The 23,365-nt window shown below is 47.6% G+C and overlaps 1 protein-coding gene across 3 annotated transcripts in view; it reads right to left on the reverse strand.

The window, feature by feature from the left end:
- Positions 1–23,365, reverse strand: part of CTBP2 (C-terminal binding protein 2) — a 137,403-nt gene that overhangs the window by 76,512 nt on the left and 37,526 nt on the right. The window contains exon 1 of one of the 3 annotated variants that reach the window (XM_082054445.1): positions 2,140–2,161. The exons of the other annotated variants lie outside the window; for them this stretch is intronic. The gene's annotated coding sequence lies outside the window, so the exon portion shown is untranslated. Of the gene's footprint in view, positions 1–2,139; positions 2,162–23,365 lie in introns of those variants that run through there. 3 annotated transcript variants of the gene reach the window in all.

Genomic DNA, 23,365 nt, shown 5'->3' on the forward strand with positions numbered 1-23,365 from the left:
CCATGCGTGCCATCGTGTCTTGCTTCGTAGACCGAAGAGAGCAAGGGATTAAGTGGTTTTAACTTAAGTTTGGTCAGCAGCATGGCACTCACACACACAGATACATGGCCTAACAGGACAAGCAAAACCATATCTCTGCAGCTACCTGGGACTATTCTGGAAATCCACATGTCCACTACATCTAATAGGATGAACAACTTGCACTGCTCCACCATGCCCAGCAAGGTGAGCAGAGAAAAACAGCCGAAAGAGCCCATCCAAATTCTCTGATGCAGCCTGCTTTTGATTTTAGCCATCTAACACGTACCAGCACAGCAGTGTCCTGCCCTTTGGGGTGACGGCTGCAGGAACGTGGAGCCAACAGCAATGCTGGAGGGCAGCATCTGCTGCTTGTGAGCCCTCAGCACTTCTTCACACCTCTCGTCTGCATGGGGCAGGGTCTGGTGGTCCAGGAGCTGCTCTAAATCCCCCTGAGCTGGGGGGTATTCCTTCCTTGGCGCCAAACAGTATTGGCACGGACTGCTCCAAAATGGCACAGAGTTTGCCAGGGAATGGATGCTGTGGAGATGGAGAAGGCATCTCTTTTCCCTGGTCCTCAACCATTTTCTGGGTTTAAAAACCTCTGGGTTTGAAGACCTCCCTATCAGCAGCTAACACAGAGCACGGCTCCCCGTGGCGCAGGAAGCGTACCGAAACCCTGCTTTCCTTTCCTGCTTTTTTCCCCCCATCCTTGCAACTCAGAACACGCAATAGTAAAGTCACAAGTCAACCCATAACAAAAAGGCGAAGATAAATTTCTCCACCGAGCGCCGAGTTTGAACTGGAGGAGCACTGGTAACCGGGAGCTACCCGCACAGCATCCCTTGGGCTGCTCCTCCGACCACTCATCCTCAAAGCACAGCGATTTGGAAATTAATTAGCAATTCAAGCCTAAGCAGAACACCTTTAAATACTTTTTCAGGACTTTTTTAAGAAGGAAGCAACAAGTAGAAAAACAAATAGATGTTCAGAATCAGCACCTTGCGACTCAAAAAGAGTACATAATGACTCACTCTTATGAACGCAGCCTACATTCAAACATTCGCCTCAAAAATAATCCTCTGTGCAACACTGAATCAGAAGAGCAAAGAAGATGGAAGATCAGAGAGGTTACTGGTAGAAAGAAGAAGCAATGGGTGGTGAGGAGGTGGTGGCTTCAGGAAAGAAGGCCCGATAGAGAATTCCCCTTGAAAAGCACACACAAGCGCCTGGCTCTGCTGTTTTATCAGTGTTTTGTTTTCCAGTCAGCCCACAGGTTTTGTGCATGAAAACACTAATTTTGCTGCAGAATTTTCTTTTTTGCAAATTGAGAATTGTTGGCATTTTGAATTGGTGTTTGAGGAGTACTCTTGCTTTTTAAAAGTATTACTTTATAGGTGTTTTAATCTTAGAAAAATTAAGAGACTATTTTCCTTTGAAGCCACAAAGCTGACACCTCTGGTATTACATTTTTCACATCTAATTCTACACTGGCTCGCTTTATCTTCTCAAGCTGGTTTTAGCCAGGCCAGCCTTCCTTTCTGTATCCCTATTTCTGCTGCCTAAATATCTGTGGGCATAACACAAACTACACAGCTACACCAGACCAGCTTTTCCAACCGGGGCTGCAGTGAACTCCTCCACAACCCTGGAGCATCTGGAACCACTGGGATTTTTGAAATAACACGAAGAAATATCTGGGTGAATACACGGCCAATTTTGGGCAGCCAATTTGAAATTTCTGGTTGGTAGCGCACCAAGGGAGTGCAAGGTTCAAAAGCTGGCCATCACACAATGTGTTTCACAATGAATTTGGACTGTTTTCCTAACCCAGCTGTCTTGTTTAAAAACCAACGCAACCCTCCAAGGTATACAAATAATTAATTTCAACCCAAGCTCTGAAGCAGCAGCTCCCAAACTTTCCTTCCCAGCTGCGACCTCATTTTACAGACCAGTAACTCCGTGCAACCCCAAACAGCAGAATAAATATCGGACAAAATGAAATTTCTGTTGAGTTCACGACCTCATTCATAACTTCCACGAACTTCATTCTGGGGTCACCAGCCCACTTTGGGAACTGATGCGGTCGTAACACAAATGACGTTGGAAACACAGACCCACCTACAGACACAAGCCGGCGGCGCTCACGGAGCCACCAATGACTCCAAGGTCATCGATGGGAGACCAACACCCGAAATACAAAGCTCAGGAGCTCCATGCATCCTCCCCGCTCATCCTCCGTGGTCCTGGGTCCAACAATGTCTGTGGGGTTCTGCTCGGCTACACACAAACCCAGTTCCCTTCAGCCGGTTTCACGAATGGCAATAATCAAAATGTGGACGTTACTTCACAGCATCATAAATAAATCCCCTTCAAATTACCGCCCTCGGCATTTTTAATTGCTACAAGACAAATTTTAGCTTCAGGGGAACTATGCTACTGCTGAGGACGCAGTCAGTGTTACTGACATAAATTACGAAGTGATGTGACCTGCTACCACTATGTAAATCTGCTATCAGGAGCTAAGATTAGAATTAAGACATTTTCGGTTCCCAGATCAGATCCCCCACAATTATAGGCTGTACAAACGGGACCTTTCTAGGCTGGGTGTCAGAGCCCAGAAAGGGGAGAACAACCAACCAGAATCACATTAGAAAAACTTATCTCGTCATCTCTGGCCCCACGTTCATGATTTTGGCGTCATCACTGATGGTGGTGACTTACACAATAGAAAAAACAACCAGCAAGACTGTGCAAAAGAGAGGGGGTAAAGTGAGCCGGACCCTGGGGACGGAGGGTTTTGCCATCTGCTGTTATTCTGACATATATTTTAAAAGATGGGAAACGCGCGAGGTTGGATTGTGAGCCTGCAAAGAGACGTTCCCTGCGCACACACGCTGCTTCCCAGGTCCACAACACGAACGTCAAACACCAATACATTCCCATACATGTGCAGAGAACCAAGGGTAAAAATTTAGTCCTTTGGCTCCCTATCGCTGTTAAAATTAATTGCCACATAAAATTGCTGATTCCTACCAAATGAAGCTATACAATTTATCAACCCAAGGACAGAGCAAACTCACTAGTGGTTTAAATACATTACCTGAGTTATTACGGAATTTTGCACCAGTGATAGTTTTATGGATAATGCAGGTTTTATACATTCATTAGCATGGAACTAACTTTCAAAGTAAACAAAGACATTAAACAAACATCTCAATACCACGTTTACGTGCAAAATAGATTTTCCTTCCCTCTCCAAAGCCACGCTGGGATACTGGGAGGAAAAATACGAAAGCCGCTGTGCCACAAGGCTTCGTGAAGGGAAAACGCGGCTGTTCATTAGCGCCCGAGTCAGCCAGGGCTGAGCTCAAACCTGTATTTCTTCCCTGCCGCTGCCCTAATATACGAGCAGGTCACTCGTTGTGCTTCTGATTCAGCCTCCCAGGCTCTGAAGCTGTTGAAGCATCATCTCTGTATCACAAAAAGAGACGGGACCAGCTCCAGAGGCCTCTGTGGTCCACAGCATCTTTCCACTGATTTCAGAGGCTTGACACCCGTGGCATTGTATTGCTTCTTAAAGGGACGCTGTCATTAAAGGGAATCTGCTCCATTTCAAGAAAAGTTAAAACCAGTTTCAGGACCCACTAAACCTGGGTGAATCCCCTTGCCCTTTTCCCGCTGATTAAAAGTTTTCCATCCCAATTGATAAGGGAAATACCTGCCAGGTTGACACAGGACCTGAACACATCAAAGAGAAAAACTGCATCTATGCGACTTGCTCTCAGACCAAAGGAGACACGGAAAAAAAGAGGAAAAACATTTTTCGGTCTTTCTTACAACTTACAACAAGAGATGGTAAAAACAATTTCAGAGGGAAGTACAAATTTTAAGCTGATACTGCTGCTTCTGTGAGAACTCTCATGATGGAAGTTGTTTTAACCTATGCTTGCTGGCAGAAATGACTAACATTGCGATTAAATAAAAGAGATCATAGGAAAAAAAGGTGGTTTTCTCCTCTTTTCCATTGTGTTCACTCTGTGCATTGATCAGCAGCATGTGCAGAAGCGGCCTCGCTCCTTCCCCCGTGCAGGCAGCGAGTTAGTCACACTTTCCCCTGTTGTGTAGCTCCTTTAGTCACCAGCGGGGAAGTGATAAAGATGAAAAAAATCCTAAACAAAACCAGGAAAACGCAATCGTAAAAAACACAGAAATTAGCAGGAGGTCCTTGTAGGGAAATGTAATATTCAAATCGACTTTGCTTGCTTTAATTTAGGAGATTGCAATCTGGAAAGGAGTTCCGTGCCTCTCCGTGCGGCTTCTCCTCCAAAGGGACCACACGGTGGGTACAGGAGAGATGGGACAAGGACAGAGGAGAGGCAGCGTATGGATGTGGGAGCCACAGGAGTAAGTCACAGCTTCCAACCCTAGTACTGCATTCACTTACACCCACCAGGTGTTAAATAAACAGCCGGCAGCAGGACCAGACCGAGCCTAGTGACAGGTGTAATGTAATTTTGCACCACTGCTTTGTTCTTGGGGGTCTACTGATTTAAAATGCATTAAATAAATCAATCACTTGCTGATTGTCCCATCCCTCTTCCCTTTTAGATAGGCCCGGGCAATAAATCTATAAAAAGAGTGACTCCTGCTTTAAATTAAAGCAACAAAAGCAGTAACAATGGGAGGCTCCCAAACTTTATTTCCAAAGTCACAGCGTTGCTTATTTTTCCATTAAATTATTAGCTACAATAGATACACAAAGTGGCAAGGATACCAAACGACCCTAATATACCTTCAAAAAATTACCATCCTACACCATCTGGAACCACTGTGTTCTGGCAGCCGAACGGTGTTCTAGTTTTGGGACTTACCCTTGACTATAAGGAAACGGACTGGTCACAGGCAGAGCGGGGGAGGCCTCGACTCCGCATTTATTAGTCGCAAATCTGCACCAACCCGCTTCCATGCAGCATAAAAATGAGCAGGTAGGATCCTGCCTTGAAGACTCTGAGGTCCAAGTCCCGCAGACACCTGCTGTGCGTGGTCAGAACTGGCTCCATCACTGCAGAGAACTCAGCACCGAATGGCATCACATCTCTATGTAAAACCAACAAAACCAAACCTGAGATACTCCCAGCGCAGAGCCCAGCCAGCCGGGGTTTGGAAATGGGCCCACGCTCAGATCTGACACCAACAGTCCTGACCTCCTAGGAAAGGCCTAAGTCACCAGCAACACGATCTGGAATAAAAACACTTACAAACATGCTTGTAGAGAAAAATGCTTCTCAGAGACTTGTTTCCTTCTCTAGTGTTAGTCATCAGCCTCCAGAAGTACACTACAGAATTTAGCCCGGCCAGACCCTTCTGTCAAATATTTAAGGAGAAAATGGCCAGCAACGGCTGAGCAATCTCATGCGAGCACTTCTGTCACTGACACAAATCTTAATTCTCTAAGGATCGTCTCCTGTGCCAATGGGAAGCTCAGTAAGGGATGAGATTTTTAATCTAATCTGCTTTCAAAATAATTTTGTTGGCATTGATTGTGCCAAATTGTATCTATGGGAAAGAATTTAAAGTAAGAGCAAATACATACATGTATGACCCAGACAAATAAGTGTCTCTTACCATTACTGTTAGCTGATAATAACAAAGAACAACAACCTCCATATTAACATTAGGTAAAATTACCTGGTCTCAGGAGCCAGTGCACAGCTGTGTTTTTAAGAATTATTCCAACATATACAATATTAAGCGAAATTCTCAGAAGCAGCCTGGATTTACAGTTCTTTTGCTTGACTCTATACCCCTATTCCCCCAGAAAACAACCCCTAAAATCTCAGCTGTCTATAAGCCCAGCTGTTTCCTGCCTTTTCCATGCAAATTGTTCTCCCTGGATTTTATTGTGTGCGTGTATATGTCTCTTAAAATGCACTCGAGTTTGAATTAGGGGCCCTACTTCCATCAAAGGGAATTCTTGTAAAATAAGCTTCATTCTCACAGTGTCTGACACGGAATTATTATCCCATAACTCACGGGTGTCCCGGTGGTTCTGTATTAAGCGCGGCCCCCAAAAAGTCCCAGAGGGAAAAGCACATGAAGGGACAGGAAGAGTCACTCAAACCTAAACCTGCCGAGCAAGGAATTTCACATCTCTTTGCCAACCTGCAAAGCACTTAACATGTGTCTGGTGAGGACATGCCTCTTGCCTTACTTATGAATTTTTACCTATCAGGATTAACTAAACGCCGATTACATTATTGCGTAATTAGGTTAAATTAAAACTTAGCTTAAAGCGGGGAACACTTTTCTTTTCAATTCCAATCAAAACCATTTACTTAATTCTCAGTTTGACACTGGCATCTCTCTCCAGCATGACAAATTTAAAGCCATTACTGGATGACAGCAGGAAAAGCAGAAAGTAAAAGTTACTGTGGTATCTGCTCTGAAAGTTCACACACGATTACCAGGAAATTATGAGATTGCTGCTGCTGGTTTTCACTCACCTTCCCTCCCCAGTTTCCCACCGGCTTCCTGGCTTCACAGTGAATGCAAAAAAGAAACCGATGAAGTGGTAAAATGTTGCCCAAGTTATTATTTTCCCCCCACTAAATCCGCTGTTAAACCACTTCAGCCCAATGCTGCACCATCCACACTGGTGCCGGCTCCCAACCATCCGACCTCACCGATCTTTTGTTTAGAATTTGAGTTTTGTTTCCCACAGCAATGTATGCACGTTGCACAGCAAACACCCGCCCAGACTCCCCAAACCTAGAAATACCTACGATCCTTGAACCACCTTTTAAAAGACCAAAGATTCTGTAACCAGCGGCGCCTATTCAGCTCACCCTACAGAACAGCATTCGCCATCACCTCTCTCCTTGGGATAGCCAAGGCTGCACTGTATTTCAAAATACATATAATCCTGTTTCATCAGCAATGACATAGTCTAATTCCCCTTATTTATCAAATTCCAGCCTTAGGCCAAAGTATTTTTATGGTGAAATCAGAAAGAGCATTAGATTCATAACAAGTGCTGCCCTAACACCCATGGCTACGGTGCCAGTCTGGAGAGTTTCCTTACGTGGGGCTTGAATATTTTGTGCGTAGATTTTGCAGTATCTGACCCAAATACTGTCCTGGAGCACAGAAATGAACTCACGGATATCATCCAAGAGCAGAATCTGCCCCGCGCTGTTTAGTAACTAAATGATAGTCCGTGGTAATAAAATATTTATTATGCTCTACACAATGCTGCAGTTGAATTGATGTGCTTCCTCCCCTATCCGTCAGGGCACACTGAAAGCCCTCTTTAACTTCTACTCCACAAGTCTCAAATTACACAGCTTTATTTTTCTTACAGATTTTCCTATAGGGTTGTGCATCTGCAAGGAACCCTTTGGCATCTAAGGCAGTTTACCCAGAAATGCAGAGTGGTGGATGGTTTTTGCCTCGATTTCTCTGGAAAGCCGGAGTGTCCAGAATCCATTTCCTAAATACAAATATAAACCCACAAAATACACCGAATGGAGCAAAAAGCCACATCACGCTGGGTCACCCGGTGCTGTACAAGTCTCCAAAAGAACCCAATCAACAACAAAACAACAAACAGGAAATAAAACGTAAAAAGTGTATTGTGAGCAAGTGATTGAAGGAAGTAGCAGAGCCTTTAACAAATTGGTTATTTGTCTGGTTAGCTGATGCCGAAGTGGAACAGGAAATTAATTCAATATGCCGCAGACTTACATTCCACTATTATTTTCTGTGTTTTTTGTCCTTTTTTCATACATATATATATATATATATATATATATAAAACTATAAGCCAAAAAGCAAAGTATTTCTGGCAAAGCTAGTCCTAACTGAAGCTTACATGACTCCAATTAAAAAGATCTAATCATTATTAGAGCCAGACTACAGACAGGCTGGAAAATGAGAGAATAAAATAAGACGAGTTAAGGAGAAAAGACCCTCTTCAGAAACCATTTAGCTGCCAGCAGCTCTTGATTTGTTGAAAAATATCCCAAACCAATAGGTAATACCATTACCCTCATATAAACCTTTATGAACGAGTTACCACGCTCTGTGCCTTACAGGATGTGGCGGCTTGCCAGTAATTCTGCTTTAAATATGAAAATGGATATCAAATCCAACTTTCTAGATATAATAACGACACGGGAGATTGATGGCATCACTACGCTGCACAATGACTATTTAAAACACTTCTGGCTGCACTTACAAAGCTCCAGTGACCTCCTGTACTACAAAAACTGTATGTAGTGTAAGGAGAAAATAAAATTAGCAATTCACAATGAAGAACCAAAGCGATTCAGCGTTTTTCAAAGAGGTACTGACTGCACTTAGCACTTGTGCAATGACACCGGCACACGGCGTTGTGTTTAGAGAGGGAAGGAAGGAACACACCGAATCTCCATAAATGAAACGTCCGCTGATGAGACGGCACTAACGGTACCAGGGGTGCCAGGGAATCAAAGCGGAATGGAAATAAATGTCTAGTTACCAGAAAAGTCAAGTTCTCCTGAGCGCTGGCAGGGGACATCGCTCCCCCACGACGTGGTCACGTCACACGGGTGGGCAGCAAGAAGATGGCAAAAGGCAGAAAAGACAAAAGGGAAAGCAGCCAGAGGAAGAAAATAGGAAGAGAAATGAGAAGCGGAGACTGAAGCTGAGTGGATGGGGTAAGAAAAGCTGGGGAAAGACAGACAAAGCAGAGGAGGCACCCCCGTCACACCTACTGCTGACTCACACATTTCGGGTTACTTTCGTTATTTCTTTGTATTCCGGCAGCATCTGGCATCTGCCGCTGAGATCAGAGCCGTGTTGTGCCAAGCGTGAATCAAGACCTTTCTGCTCAGGAGCTGAAAATCCAAACAGATAAAAAGGAAAACAGAGCGAGGGACCTCACCAGTCCCGCCTGGTGTGGCCAGGACCTGCGGCTGCAACAAAACCCGTCCGCTTTGCACCCAACCACTGTCCTGGTCGTGTGGGAAAAGGCCCAGGGAACATCTATTTTTTTTTGTATAGTATAAGCTGATTCTTTCAAGTGGTTTTTAAAAGCTCTCAGGATACATCAGCCCTCCAGTAAAGATGGGTCAGGTGTTTGGGTTTGTGAGCCACCACCTCCGCATTTGCTGCTGTAAGAAACCAGGATGGTTTCCCTGTGGTCCCTGTGCCCGTGAGCTCAGTTATTACCGCTGGAACAGGTCTCCTGTGAACATACAGAAAAGCTGCACGGAACCTATAGAGAACTGGAAGAAATACAACCGAAGGGCACAGCCCAACCTGACCAGGCGGCAGCTCCAACCTACTTGTGCTGCCGCTGGGAACCACGCGGGTTGTCCTGAGCACCCACACGTGTCACACCGTGGGGCCACAGCTGACGTTCCAGCTCCTTTCGCACCCATCAGGCCACAATAACCCTGGGGCTGAGGCCCCGGACTCGCGCTCGGACCACCCCGCACCCTCGGGCTCTGCCGTTCCAATTAACTTGTGGCTATAAAAAAGCCAGCCGAGCGTTCCTCTTGCATTGTACCACCGAGTTCTGCAGAACTAATTATTTTGCAAATAGAGCTCTAAATCATTAACAAAAAAATGTTAATTATAGCATCTGCAATCATTATTTGGCCCATTACTTAAAAAGCTGGATGCAATAAATAGGATGGGGAATAGCTGGTATTATGCTTCCAGTGCTCAAGAATATGGGATGTCAGAAAATGAGCACTGTGTGTAACGGTTACACTTGGGCTCTGTGAGTACTTTGTAATCAGACTGATACAATAAGTCCTTCATCCCCAAGCACTTAAAAAAACCCACCAGATATCATTAAAAGAATGAGAATACTATGGTGTTTCCTCCCAGGCCTTTTGTCTTTTCTCTCTATTCTTCGGCACATTCAAAACCTTAACATTTTTATATTTCCCCATTAGATTTCTTAGATAAATATCTTAACTAAGTCAAAATACCACAACTGGAAATGGGGATGGTTTTTCTTGATTTACTTTTATTCCGCGCTGGCTGCCAGCTCGGGAGTTGCTCCTTCAAACGGCAGCTGCTATAACACAAAACACCCCACGCTTCCCACCACCTTTTCCTCCCGCCGGGGACACGCAGAGGAGTCCCACCAACACCTTGGTCTCCAGAAGAGACACTTATAGCAAGATACCACCCGCACGTGGCCTCCTCCCTGCCATCTCCAGCGGAACCAGAGCGCAACGGCAGGCTTGGAAAGGCACCTTCCAACCTGAATCTCGTTGCGTTGCCCGTACGAGAGCCAAGAGAACACTCTGGCTGGAATTCTGTTGCTGTCAGAACCAAGTACCCAGATGCTCGTCCTCCATCCTGGAAAAACGCGTGATTCTCTCAGGCTTTGGCAGGAACTTTGATCGCGAGCCTATCTGGAGTGGCCATGTGCAGAAAAGCGAGCGCCGGGAGCTGCCGCCCTCGCTGGCAGACGATGACAGGGACAATCCATCCCTGGCTACTTGCTGCACGGCGACAGGCACACACAGATGTGCCCCACCGAGTCCAAACGGATAATCCACAGCTCCAGCATAACGACACGGAGTGCACAGCCAAAATATTGCGAAGGTGTCGCTCCCCCAAGGCAAAAACCCAGAATCCAAGGCTGGAAGGGAACTCACCCACCGACCCCTTGGGCCGTGAAGTTTGAGAAACTTCACTCTTCAGTTGAATGTAAGATTTATTTTAAGTTCAGCCTGAATTTATGGGGGTGGTGGCCAGCAGAACAGCGTCCCAGCTGAAGTGTCCCGGCTCTGCCGACTCCCCGCCTGACGTCTGCATCTTTTCTTCACGGCTTGCCCTGCGCTGGTAGCTAAACGACGTCCTTCTATCAAACATCTCTCATCTGCCGCCACACCTCAATGGTTTCCTCCTCTCAGAGCTGTTCTCCAGCCTCACATCCTCGCCATGGCCATGTTATCCCTTCTTCCCCGACCCGGGGTTCTGTGCTGGCTCCTCTCCAGCTCTTTGATGCAATTCACTTAGAGTCTGGCAACGTGGTTTAGTATTTTTTCCCCACAGTTTCAAAGCAACAACAAGAAAGAGAGACTTTTCAGTATCAAGAATAAAATCTTAACTTGCCTTAACTCTGCCTGCCTATAAACAGGGCGCTTTTTTGCAATAATGAATACAATAGCTGTTACGGTAAACTCAATGGAGGTACAAGGAAAGAGGAGAGAATGGAAGTACAACTTCCTCACATGCCTCTGAAGAATGGTGCGAAAGGAGCCAAAATGAAGTAGAAACAATAAACTTCCCTGACCTCTCTGTATTTTGATACAGAATTACAAATGAATTAAATCTCTTGTTTTTAAACCTTTATCTTCACGATGGAAAAAAAACCCAAAGGTAAATGGAGTACAACACACAAACAGAAGCAGGCAGTGCTAACGGAAGCTGCCTGCAGCACTGGGTATACCGGTCACCACCGAGGCCGTGTGCCCAAAACAAAACAAAATCCAAAAAAAGAGACTGCCCTTGTGTTAATTAGACTGTTCTATAGCAAATGAGCACATCTCCTTGCAGTCACCAGGCTTACAGACACCCACCCCTGGTTTACCGCTCAGGCCATGCCAGCCAGTGCTACACGGTCCCCGTGGCCGAGGTGGCCACCACACCCCCCGTCCCGTGTCACCGGTCCTGAGCTGCGAGTCTCTCCCCCCGCATCAGCACAAACCTTCCTACTGCTGGCGCAGCCATTAAAAGGTGCTGTGGTTTTTTTTCCTGCGGTTAGTTTATATGCTCCAGCTCATTAACATCTCCTAATACCAGAACTTGAGGCTAATTAGGCATGGTAATCCTTAGGAACATATTCTCCGTTCATCTTCCCAAAGCAGGATGCTCCTTGGTGGCCCAGCTGTAGCTCCACATGCTACCGTGAGGGTATCACCCTGGAAATAAAAATACTCCAGGATCCCACACATTACACAGCAGGGATCCCGTACTTGTTAGTTGATGGCACGGTTTACAGGCTGTTTTGCTTAAAAATTGGAAGCATCTCTGTCATCAAGGCAGATTCCTGCTCAGCAGCCTCAGGGAATTTCCCCAATAGTTATCAATACACCAGGGATTTCATAATAAAAGCTACTGACTCGAGAACAAAGGGGCAAAGTGGTTAGAAAACTCAGGGGACTTAAATAAAAAGCATTTGACAGAGCAATGCTAGCGGGAGCTTTCTCATCGTGGAGCAGCAGACAGGCTGCGGGGTCTGGGACACAGTTCATGCACAGCAACCTACTCCTAGGAGCATCTACACATCACCTACGAGTAACACCCGCTACAGCAACAGGTACCCAAGGGACAAAACCAGATGAACAACGGGAGCTACGATCAACACCAACCACTGCTTTAAGCACTGGAGCTCATCAAACACAGTTTTCCATATGTCTTGTGGACCACACAAATGCTCACCACAGCTCATCCAGAACTGGGACATTTTAAAGCCTCCTTAGCCCATGGGAAGCCTACGTTGTGGGTTTTTCTTCAGTGTAACCATGTCTGTGGTTGTTTTCTTCTGCATGTTTTCAAAGATCATCACCTCCAACGCCGTCACCCTTACAGACCTCACAACGGCTCCAAGCGCTGGCTAAATCTGTCCGGCCACCAACTTCCTGTAGCCTTCATTTCAACATCTGCTCTTTATAACTAAAGGCAGTGACACTTAGAAAGCACCTTTTAAATAACTACAGCAAAAGGTACACACAGACAACATATTATCAGCCAAAAGCACACCGAGCACGGGAAAACAGGGACCTCTGAGGAATCGCAACGGCAGGCAGCACGAAGGATGACTTCATGCCTTCCCACTCCAGGAAAAACACGTTGTAGCGTCTTTACTGATGATGAGAAGAGCAAACGGAGGGAGGAGCTGTGCCCACGGGCGAGGATGCGGCGTGAGAGGGGAGCGACAGAAGAGCAGCCTCCCCCTCCGAATCACCTGCAGCCATTCCTCTGTTGTGTTTTTTTCCTGCTCCTTTTCAAATCCTTCCTCTGAGAACTGAGTGAGCCTCAACACTGGAAACGTGAGCCAAATTCGCGGCCCCAGGCAGCACAGACCTGCCGTCAGCTGCCCCCCGACTTCCATTTTTGGAACGGATTCCTTTCCAAAAGCTCTATAAACCTGGCTGTATTGCTCCACAGATTACATGATGGAAATGTGAAAAAATCCTGGACGGAGATGAAGCATTCACAAAACCCCTCATTTGAAGGCAGCCTAAATGCAAACCTTTCCTCGCTAGACGCCTTGACATCCAAATGTTTAATCGCTCCTCCTCTGGAGCTCTTTCACATCACTAACACGCAGTTCCAGCCAACTACGAAACTTCTGTGGCGAAAATGGACCCAAAACTCCGGGATGAAAAACAAAACGAGGCATTTCATTCTGGGCCCGCTCAACGCAAACTGGGATTCTGTTTGTTTTGAACTGACCGAGCGGCTGGTGCACCGGAGTCCAGCAAAGCTTTAACCTGCTTTACTAAGCAAGCCACGCATCCAACTCCCGGGCACAAAAGCATCGGGTTTGGCAACAAAACGAAGGCCGGGGCTGTGCAGCTTGGCTCTGCGCACGTACCGCGAGCCACGGCGCGGTCCCCACGCCTCCGCAGGCCGGCCAGCCCGCTCCCGAGGAGAAGCCGAGCTCTCGAAGCAGCAGAACACAAAGCCGGCTGTCATCTGCAGAGGTGCCAGGGTTTTGTTTGCCTCCCAGCGAAGCCGGCAGCGCGGGCCAAGCCTCGTACTTCTGCGCTGCGCGCTCCTGGTGTGCGATCCTTGGCAGAGCGGTGCGCTTAGCGCGTAAGCTCGGAAAAATAGAGTGTGAATTCTGCAGCGATACGGGGTTAATATTAATTAGGCTGCGCTCGAGGAGGAGCTGCGCGAGCGGCACGGTTCTGTTCCCGTGTTCTTGCAGGGGATCAGCTGTTGGCAGAGCGGCGGTGCCGGCAGGAGACTCCACCACCGAGCTGTTTCCTGGCACCGGGCAACTGGTTTGGCTGGAGCTGCTCCTGACGCTCTGGAGAAGTCGGGTTTTTGAAACATTTCTGAATCATTGCAATGGCTTCGTCCCCCAAGAGCCCTTCACCATCTCACCCACCACGCGCAAAGCCCAGAGCAGCGTCCTGCTTTGTGGTGATGGTTAATTAACCCGCAATTAGCACCCAACAGCACGGGTGCCCTTCTTTGTGTCTTCTGGCCGGCTGTGCACTCACCTGAGCAAAGAGGTGACACAGGTACCAGGCCAAGAGTTGTGACCTACCTGGGATAACGCGCACCTTTGCTCCATCACCAGTGTCCCAAATGACACCTTCTAAAGCACCGGAGAGCCCTGCTTCTACCGGTTTTATATGGATTAGATGACTTTGATTAATCTTTTACTGATTAAGCCAGTATTATCAACATCTCCCCTCTGATGCCTCCCAGACCACATCTCCCATTCACACCACTGACATACTGGAGTGACACCAGAAAGCGAGTCCCAGCCGCTCCATTATGGGGCACGCTGCTACACTTCTTACATCTTTGCAACTACCTAAAACAAACCAAAAAGCAGACAAATTTCTAAAGCACTTATTGAAAATGCAGCCACGGGTACGCAGGACCGCTCGCTGCCGGCGTTCAGCGCAGATTTGGGGCAGCATCACCAGGCTTTAAACCGAGCAGGTGTTTCTTTCCATCTTCACTTTAAACAATATTGTGCTGTCTCAGTATTGTAACAGTGAACTTGCAGTGACCTTTTCAAATATTTTTCCACTGTTTTAAATATATCTATTTAGTATCTTTATTTGAAAACACTGGACAAATTAAACGACTGTAAAATTTGACTTTCCACTATTATGTATTCAGATAAACTCCTACAGCACTCTCTTCCATGGCTGCCAGCCCATATTTCCAAGTAACTAAAATTTCAAAAAGTCAGCTATGCTTTCCAGTATCTGTGCATTAATCATCCCTCCCAGTTCGAGAGCTCTTTTTGGGTTCAAAGAAAACAAGTGTGAGGAAGAGGAATGTGTGTGCAATACACTCGCAGCCAAAAAAGCTGCAGCCTGACCATCCCATACTGCCTTAGATGCTCTTACCACGTACCCCAGTCCCACCCAGGGATGCACCAGGAGGCTTCCCCACCACTTGCATCAACACTGGACTGCAAGAGGCATTTCAGCACGACAAAGGGAAACCATAAAGCTGGTGAAAACACTTCCGAGTGAAGCCCTGCGCTCCAGAAGAAGCCACGTTAATTGAATGTGACTTCAAAATATTTCAAATTCTCAGCGAGGATTTGGTAGCGGAGGAGAACACGCTGTGAAGGACCGTATTTCTAACCTGCTATGAAAAGCGGTCGCAGTACACGCTGCCAAAAAGCGTCAAACGGGCTAAAATATGCTTGTGGATAGATAAGCAGAGGATGCTCCCGGTGGCAGGAGCAGGGAGGAGGGTCCCGGCAACCCAGCGAGCGCCGGGCAGAGGTGCCCCTTGCAGAGCGCCCACAGCACAGCCCTGGGTTTACTGGATTTGCTGTTGCTCTCACATTTTGAGAAAGGTTAAATACGTGAAGCATTAGCTTACAAAACCCCTCTGACGAATCCTCTTACTCACATGATTTTTCTAAACAGTCTCGATCTTCTCAACCACGCAGAAGTGACACTATTAGCTCTGACCATTTCCAAACCCGTGGGTTCCCGTGTGTACGGAGCCGAGGGGCTGACCCCCACGCGACCCCCACGTCAGGACACTACGGACACCCGCAGAACAGCATTATCATGTTTTTCTCTATTTCCCCACCCATTCTTCCTCTGGCCGAACACCGTGTTTGATGGCTCGTGAGCGCGGCTGCCCGCTGAGCAGATGTCTTCATCGTGCTGCCCGCAGCAACCCTCGGCTCTTTTTCCCCAGCAGCTCCAGCTCATTTAAAGCGCAGCAACGTGTATGAGGAGCTGGAACTGCTCCCTCGCGGGTGTGTAACCCCGCGTTCGGCAGGGACGACTTTCAGCTGCCCCTTTGCTTAACTTTGGCTGTGCCTCCTCCCTCCCGGGGCTGCTCCCGCTGCCTCCCCGCCGCCAACTCACTCCCTGCTTCTTTTCCAGGTTATTAACGAAAATATTCAGACACGCAGTCACGATGCGGATACTCAGAGCAGCCCAGCATCAACATTTTCCACGAAAAAAAGCTGATGCTTTACTTGTTTTCTGTTCCTAATCCCAAGCGAGCTTTTTCACCCCACAACACTTGCTTGAACAGAGGCTCTTTCAGAGTCACAAGCTGCGTCTGCTGGTTCTCTGAGCTCTGTTGTTGACACGCTATTCAAAAAAAATACAGATATGTGATTTTTCTGCTTTTGTCTTATCACAATCTTGTCACGTAGATATCTTTAACTGTCTTTTTGTCAAAGAGTTTGTACTCAGATGAGGTAACTGATCATTCCCCGCGCTTTTTTCCTGTAGAAACACCCAAGTGGGTAAAGCCCGTGGAGCCACACACGCTGTGCAGACCCGGGCGGGCAAGACCCTGGTTAGTCACATATGCTGGAGCCAGAAAAAACAAGCAAAGATGTGAGCATGGCTCTGAAAAGCCACAGAGCTGCTCTGCTGGAGCTCCTGCCCGGCCGACCCAAGGGACACCCAAGTGTCCCACCCTGGGTGGGAAAGGACAGCGACTACCCCGGGACCACCTCTCGCAGCTACAAAATGCAAAAGCTTAAGATTTGTTACACTTCTTCAGTATACTAAAGTATTTAATGATATGGTGCTTTTTTGTTGGGTTTCTAGAGGAGGTTTATGACCATGCCATGGTCTCCATGAGCTTCTGCCCCCCAGGAGCAGGACAGCAGCACCTCATGCTGAGCCGTGGGAGATGTCGTGAAGCCCGGAGGCATAAACCCAAAGGGACATGGGTCCTGCTGGCCATGGTTGCCCCTCCAGCCTCTGGTGCCTGTACCCGTCACCCTGATCGGTGTGTGCCACCGCCCGTGTCCCACACGCTCAGCTCCAGCACCACCGCCTCGAGGAGCTGAGCTGGGCTGGATACCAACAGGGGCCAGCCTGCGGAAAACGCTGACGCAGAAATTACGTCTCCTCTATCTCCAGCCTCGTTAACGGCTCCATTAACCCCCAGGACCCCCCCGAGCAGACCGCCTGTCCCCACGGCTTTGCTGCTCACAGGTTTTCTCTCCTTTCCCCACATCTTCCCACACACCCTCTTCCACCCCATCCGCAGCCCCCACCCTGACTTTCACAGCAGGTTTTACCAACCCACCCCCTGCCTTCATCTGGGCCATTTTCCATTTTTCTGGAGACAATTTTAACCAATTTTCCGCTGATTTTACCTCCCCCATCCCACTTTCCCCGGCACCTCCCGACCTGTCCCATCCTGACCAGCGAAGCAACAACAAAATCGAGCGAGAGCTGCAAACACCCTGGCGTTAAGATCTACTTAATAAGTTGTCAGCCAGGTCCCGCGTATCTATTCTTGTGGGCATAAAGATCTCTGTCAGCAGTCAAAACACGGATTTACACTCCCGGCACAATTCCTCGCAGCATTTAAAGATTTTTAACGACCATCCCTTTGTCCCGGGGAGTTAAGCGCTGATCGAATGTCACAACGTGACACATGAATGCACAACACAAGGAAGGCTTGACAGGCAGCAACATTGTAATATGATAATTCCTCTTTGTCCCTTAATCGCCTCTGTTTTTTGCAGACTTGATTCACTTACCAACATGTGATCAATCACTGCCTTTTTCAGTGAGATAATTTTTTGCCCTCTATCTAAATGGCTCCTGTCAAAGGGAATCCAGCACTAAATTAAAGCTGATATGCTTGTCTCTGCCCTTTTGTTTGTTGACTTCTCCTCGTACACAATTGATTTTAAATAGATTTTTTTTTATGGTTCCATCACCATTTAAGTATATGTATTTTTAAAAATCTGGCTCCTTGAAATGAACACCGGATACGTACACATTTAAAAACGGTCTCGAGCATATAATTTAATGGGAGAGGAATCACTACAAGAGTACGTGCTGGCAAGTGTATCGAGTCCCCACTAGACACGGAGTAAGTTGCTTTTTTAGATCTTCCCACGTGCCCTATATAAAATGGGAAGACGACAATCAAGTCTCAAGATTTGTGAACGTAACATGGTGTAATTTAAGATGCAAGGAAGCAAGGCAAGGATCGCTCATTTTGGGTCTGTAAGGAATCAGGATTTAGCTGAAGACCAACGCAGAACTTGGCAGATACCTCTGGCTGGTATGTGCACACCCTGATGGGCATCTCCTGGACAACAGGTAAAAAGGTCTTTAGGGGCACAAGCGTGGCAGAAATGAGAATCTTTGTGAATAAAGCACAGAGGTGGTTATGAAGCCCTCGGGTGATCATCAGAGTGTCCCAAAAAGCTCTGCAGAGCGGACACGACTGCAAACCCCAAAACCTCTGACATAGTCACCGGCTCTTCCCCCCACTTTCCTCAAGCGCATCCACATTGTGCTCAAAACCTCGAAATTTCACGTTTTGCCCTTCCACAGAATGTCACCTGGTGCTGCTGAAGCCAAGGGCGCAGCACCCGTGGTCCAAAAACAAGTGGGAACCTGCTGGCCGGTTGTCACGACTCCTCTGCCCACGGCTGCTATCGGGCAAGAGAAACTCCCAAATCCCCAGGAGCATCTTCATCCCGCCCAGCCCTGTGCAGAACCTGCCCGGCTGTCATCGTTCCTCACCCCTGTACACGGCATTTGCGGTACCAAAACAGGGTGATTTCAAAGCTAGCTAGGCTGATGCTTATTTAATTCGCTGATTGAATGACAGCAGATTTTCGGCTGTGCCGTGCATTATATATTATTCTACGTGGTTTCAGCACTTGTCCTGGCTACTTAAGGCTTTGCCAAGATCATCTAAGAGACACATCATAATCAGCTATATAATACAAAGAATAATCTCATTTTATACACGTATTTTCTTTTCTTCAGAAAACATCTCAGTGGAATTCTGGACTGTCAGTGGATTGTTTCCCTGAAGAGAAAAAACTAACAGAAATGTTTTTATCTTGTGGTTCGAGCAGTTTTCTCCTTCTGTGCAGAGGGAAAAGGGGAAGAAAACAGCCCTGCGATGGAGGCATCACCCCCGGGCGAGGGCGAGCGGGTGCCAGACAGGACGCGGCCATCCACAAAGGGCGGCGGGAGCCAAGGCATTAGAATCATCCTGCAGAATGGGGAACGGGGAGGATTGGCTCAGGAAAAAATACAAAAAAAGCTCGTTTTTCAAACCATGTTATTATCGCACCGAACATATTTTAATGTATTTTCATCAAGGCATCAAACAGCCCCAGTATGTGCTCTGCGTCTCCCGGCAGCTCGAGAATGCCCAGGCGCCCCGTCCTCGGGTGCCAGAACCGATCTGTTGCCAAGAGACACAAAACTGATACCACGGGGGTATAAAGCCGCCTTTGGAAATGTATGAAACGGCGAACGACCTCGTGTTCGGGGTTTGACTTAGTCAGCAAGACGTCAAGGAAGAAAAATTAACCTTTTGTTAGAAGGTTTAAAGCTGACCATTTGTGTCCTTCTCCGAGGGAGAATCAGCCTTTCTGGAGCAGAATGTGCTCGCGTTTGGTTTTGCATTTCAAGCAAACATCCTGGTAATTATTTTAAATGTTTTATTTTGTTTTTGGAGGCAAAAAAGCAAATGATGAGAGTCAGGGCACTGGGAGGAGCAGGGATGCTGCTGGGCAGGTGACATTTCTGAAGCTGGAAACCCAAACACCCGCTGGCACCCAAGTGGGTACGGGCTGATGTTACCAGCTGAGAAAAATTCTGAGCCTGGTAACGTCCAAAAGGTTTTTGCATTTAAAAATCCAGTCACCAACCAGCCAAATATTTATTACTCCAGTGGGTGAGTAACCTACTGGAGATGCTGCAGGTTCACCACATGCAAACATTTGGGCACCTCTCTCCTTCATCCCATCTGCAAAGTGGATGCAAATCCTTTCAAACACAGTATTTTTCGCCCCAGAATTTCCCTGCTGCAATGATGGGCAAAGTTTGCTGCGCTTCCCAGTTACAGAAGTAAAATTCAATGTGTTCGAGATTCCCTCAAAACACTAAAGCAAGAAAACAGCACGAGTGCCTCTTTTAGACGGGTTCTCTGTGGACTGCTTCTTTTCAGTTTGTTTCACTGAAGTTTAACAGTTGGAAATTAAGAATCTAATTAAGAAATACAGTAATTAACTGTAATTAAGAGTTACAGCAAGATTTGGTGTTTTTTTCCCTAATATGGGACATGAATTTTTACATGTTAAATTAAAAGCCCCATTTAGGAACCGAAATGTTAGAAAGCTGTGAAGCAACTAGATAACAATTTGGTATTATCCAGGAAAGGTCAAATTTAAATTACAGGACATGTTTAAAACATGAAGGTGTTAGTATATCATGCAGTTTTTGCACTGCCGATTAATATATATGTATAGGTATATAGATATATAGGTACCCACAGCACAGATGTCTACTATTGAATTACCTTCAGAGAGAGAAAATGCAGCATCTCACATTAAATAATTAGGATTTGCAGGTGTTTTTTGCAGCAAGGACACAGAAGCACAATCAGCTTTCACCAGGAGCAAAGGGCAAAGAATCCTGATAGATGGGAGCTGGACTGCTAAGAACCACAAGTCAGTTGATAGAAACAGATCGTGGGGTTTTGCGTGGAGTTTTTCGGGCTACAAATAAAAGGTCTGGCCATTATGACAAGAGAAAACCATCCTTTTGTGTCACGAGCCCCCAGTTGTGGGAAGCTGAGCGGTGCCACACCAGTATATGGGCAGAGAGTGACGGGGGGGTGAAAAGAGTTAATAAAATGCCTACCAGAAAACAGAAAATGAGATTAAAGGAGACATCTTGGCCATGGGGCCTTCTTTGGGCTGGAGAAGGCCTCAAAGCCAAAGTGTCTCTTCTAATCCTATTTTCTATTTCGAGAGTGAGTGCATTTTAATAACCCCTTTGTATATGGCACAATGACTTTAGCAAGCACTATTTTCAGCAGATTTTCCACACTAGGAAGCGAAATGGGCTAAAATAATTGCACCGTACACCTCGCACGCGCGACACTTTGTTCAATCCGGTGTCGGACACCGGGGCCGCACAATATGGTACAAGGTCCGTGTATTAAAGTGTCTTTGAGGACAAGCAGCCCAGGGCACGGTGCGGGGGCAACCAGCTGAGGGACACGGCTCCTTCCCACCTGCACGGGCGCTTGGCTGATGTCACCAGGTCCCGAAAGTCCTCCTCCTTTGGTTAAAACGTTGGCACCAGCCACTTCCCACCGAGGTTTGGAGATGGCGCGGGAGAAGAGTCGGCACAAGAGTGTCCCGCCCCAGGGGCAGCTCACCTGCAGCTCCATGGTCACATCCCCACCACCACCACCTCACCACCCGAGCTCACCCCGGTAATTCACCTCTTCGCAAGAGCCTGTGTCTGGATCATAGAATTGTTTTGGCTGGAAAAGACCCTTAAGGTCATTGAATCCAACCATCAACCCAGCGCTGCCAAATCCAGCTCTAACCCACGTCCCTAAAAACCTTGTGTAAATGCCTTTTAAACCCCTCCAGGGATGGTGACTCCACCACTGCCCTGGGCAGCCTGTTCCAATGCCCGACAGCCCTTTCCATGAAAATCTTTTCCTAATACCCAATCTAAACATCCCCTGGCACAATTTGAGGCCGTTTCCTCTTGCGCTCTCATTTTCTTCACCTCCACGCAGACAAAACCCCCGTAACACTGTCCGTCCAGAGTGACAGGTTAAAAGTTCCTTGTCTGTGCACATAAACCAGCTTTATTTGGTTATAAAAGGTGAAAACCTGTTCTCAAGAAGCATGTGCTGCCAACCAAAGCGAGCACCACCGATGCTGGGCAGTCTGCGTCTCTCCCTGCGTGGTCACAGTGTGCGGCCTGAGCTCCTCGGGTCGGCGATGCCATCTCTCCATTTCCCTTCACGCTTACCGTGCTATATAGGAACGGCAGCTATGGAGCAGGGGACGCGGGGACAGGACCACTGGTGGCAATGACCCACTCAGTCCTGCTGGGAACACGAGTCCCCGAAGGCAGCCACACTGAGGCCAGGTCTCCATCACGGGTGTGAGTCCTCCTGAGGGTACCTGGGGTGCCAGTGAAGCCAGGGGGGACAGTGCAGCAAAGAAGAGCCCAGATGGAACATCAAAAAGATGCCATCTGCTGTAACACACGTGCACCTATGGAGTCTACCAAGAAGGCTGCTACAGCACCTGAAGCAACAAATCCAGCAGAGCCCAGGACTCTTGTAACAGACACGGCATCTCCCGCACCCTCATCTTACCAACCTAAGGGGGAAAGTCCTTCAACTTCCACCAAGTGTACACAAAGAAAAGCAGAACAGCTTTACACACAAATAAATAGAAAGTAAAAATGGGCATCTGACCATCACCTCACCGTACGGACAGTAAGTGTTTGATTTCACAGAATCATAGAATCATTTTGGTTGGAAGAGACCCTCAAGGTCCTCGAGTCCGACCACTAACCCAACCTTGGCACTGCCCCATGTCCCTAAGAACCTCATCTCCACGTCTGCTTCAGACCAGGTCTGTGGTTTGGCACATCTGGGCTTTGGCTCCCAGCAAACCTGCAGCGAGCGATGGAACGAACACAACCCAACAGAGCCACAGCGACGTGCGGAGCCCCCGCGGAGCGCTGCGGGTGAGACCTGCCCACAGCAAGAAACATAAACGCAGGAAACCCCAAAATAAGAATGCAGGAACCCTTGAGCATCGGTGGGAGCTGCCGTGGGCGGAGGGGACGGCAGCCCAGCCCGGACACGGACCGGCAGGTCTGTCACGGGCAAGAGGCACCTCCAGCAGGAGGACGAGCCCTGCAATCCCACTTAAAAAGCAAGATCAAGCTGGTTTCTACTAACTGAGGTTGTATGATGAGGTGCCCACGCTGCACAACATCACAAAAACACAGGTATAGAACTGCAAATACCGAACTGATGGAAGGTGAGCAGACGCACACACGTGCGATACCCGGTAACAGCAAGTCGGACCTCACCAACCCCAAGGGCAAGGCAAGGCTGCTGCGAGGACTACACATCTGTGGTGGTGAAAACAGGGTCGAAACAACAGAAACAAATGCAAGTTAGCAGCCAAACTCCTAAAACAAAGAACAGAAAAACCAATTTTGCCATCTCCACGTAGCATCGCTCAGCGGTACCCAACCTCCAGGCAGCGGGCAGAGGATCACTAGTCAAAACGCATCACGGAGGAGGTCCAGGCACAGCAGCCAGACCTTACCAACCACCC

This window comes from Streptopelia decaocto (assembly GCF_964273445.1).
Source record: "Streptopelia decaocto genome assembly, chromosome: 5".
In the NCBI taxonomy this organism is placed as follows: Eukaryota; Metazoa; Chordata; class Aves; order Columbiformes; family Columbidae; genus Streptopelia; species Streptopelia decaocto.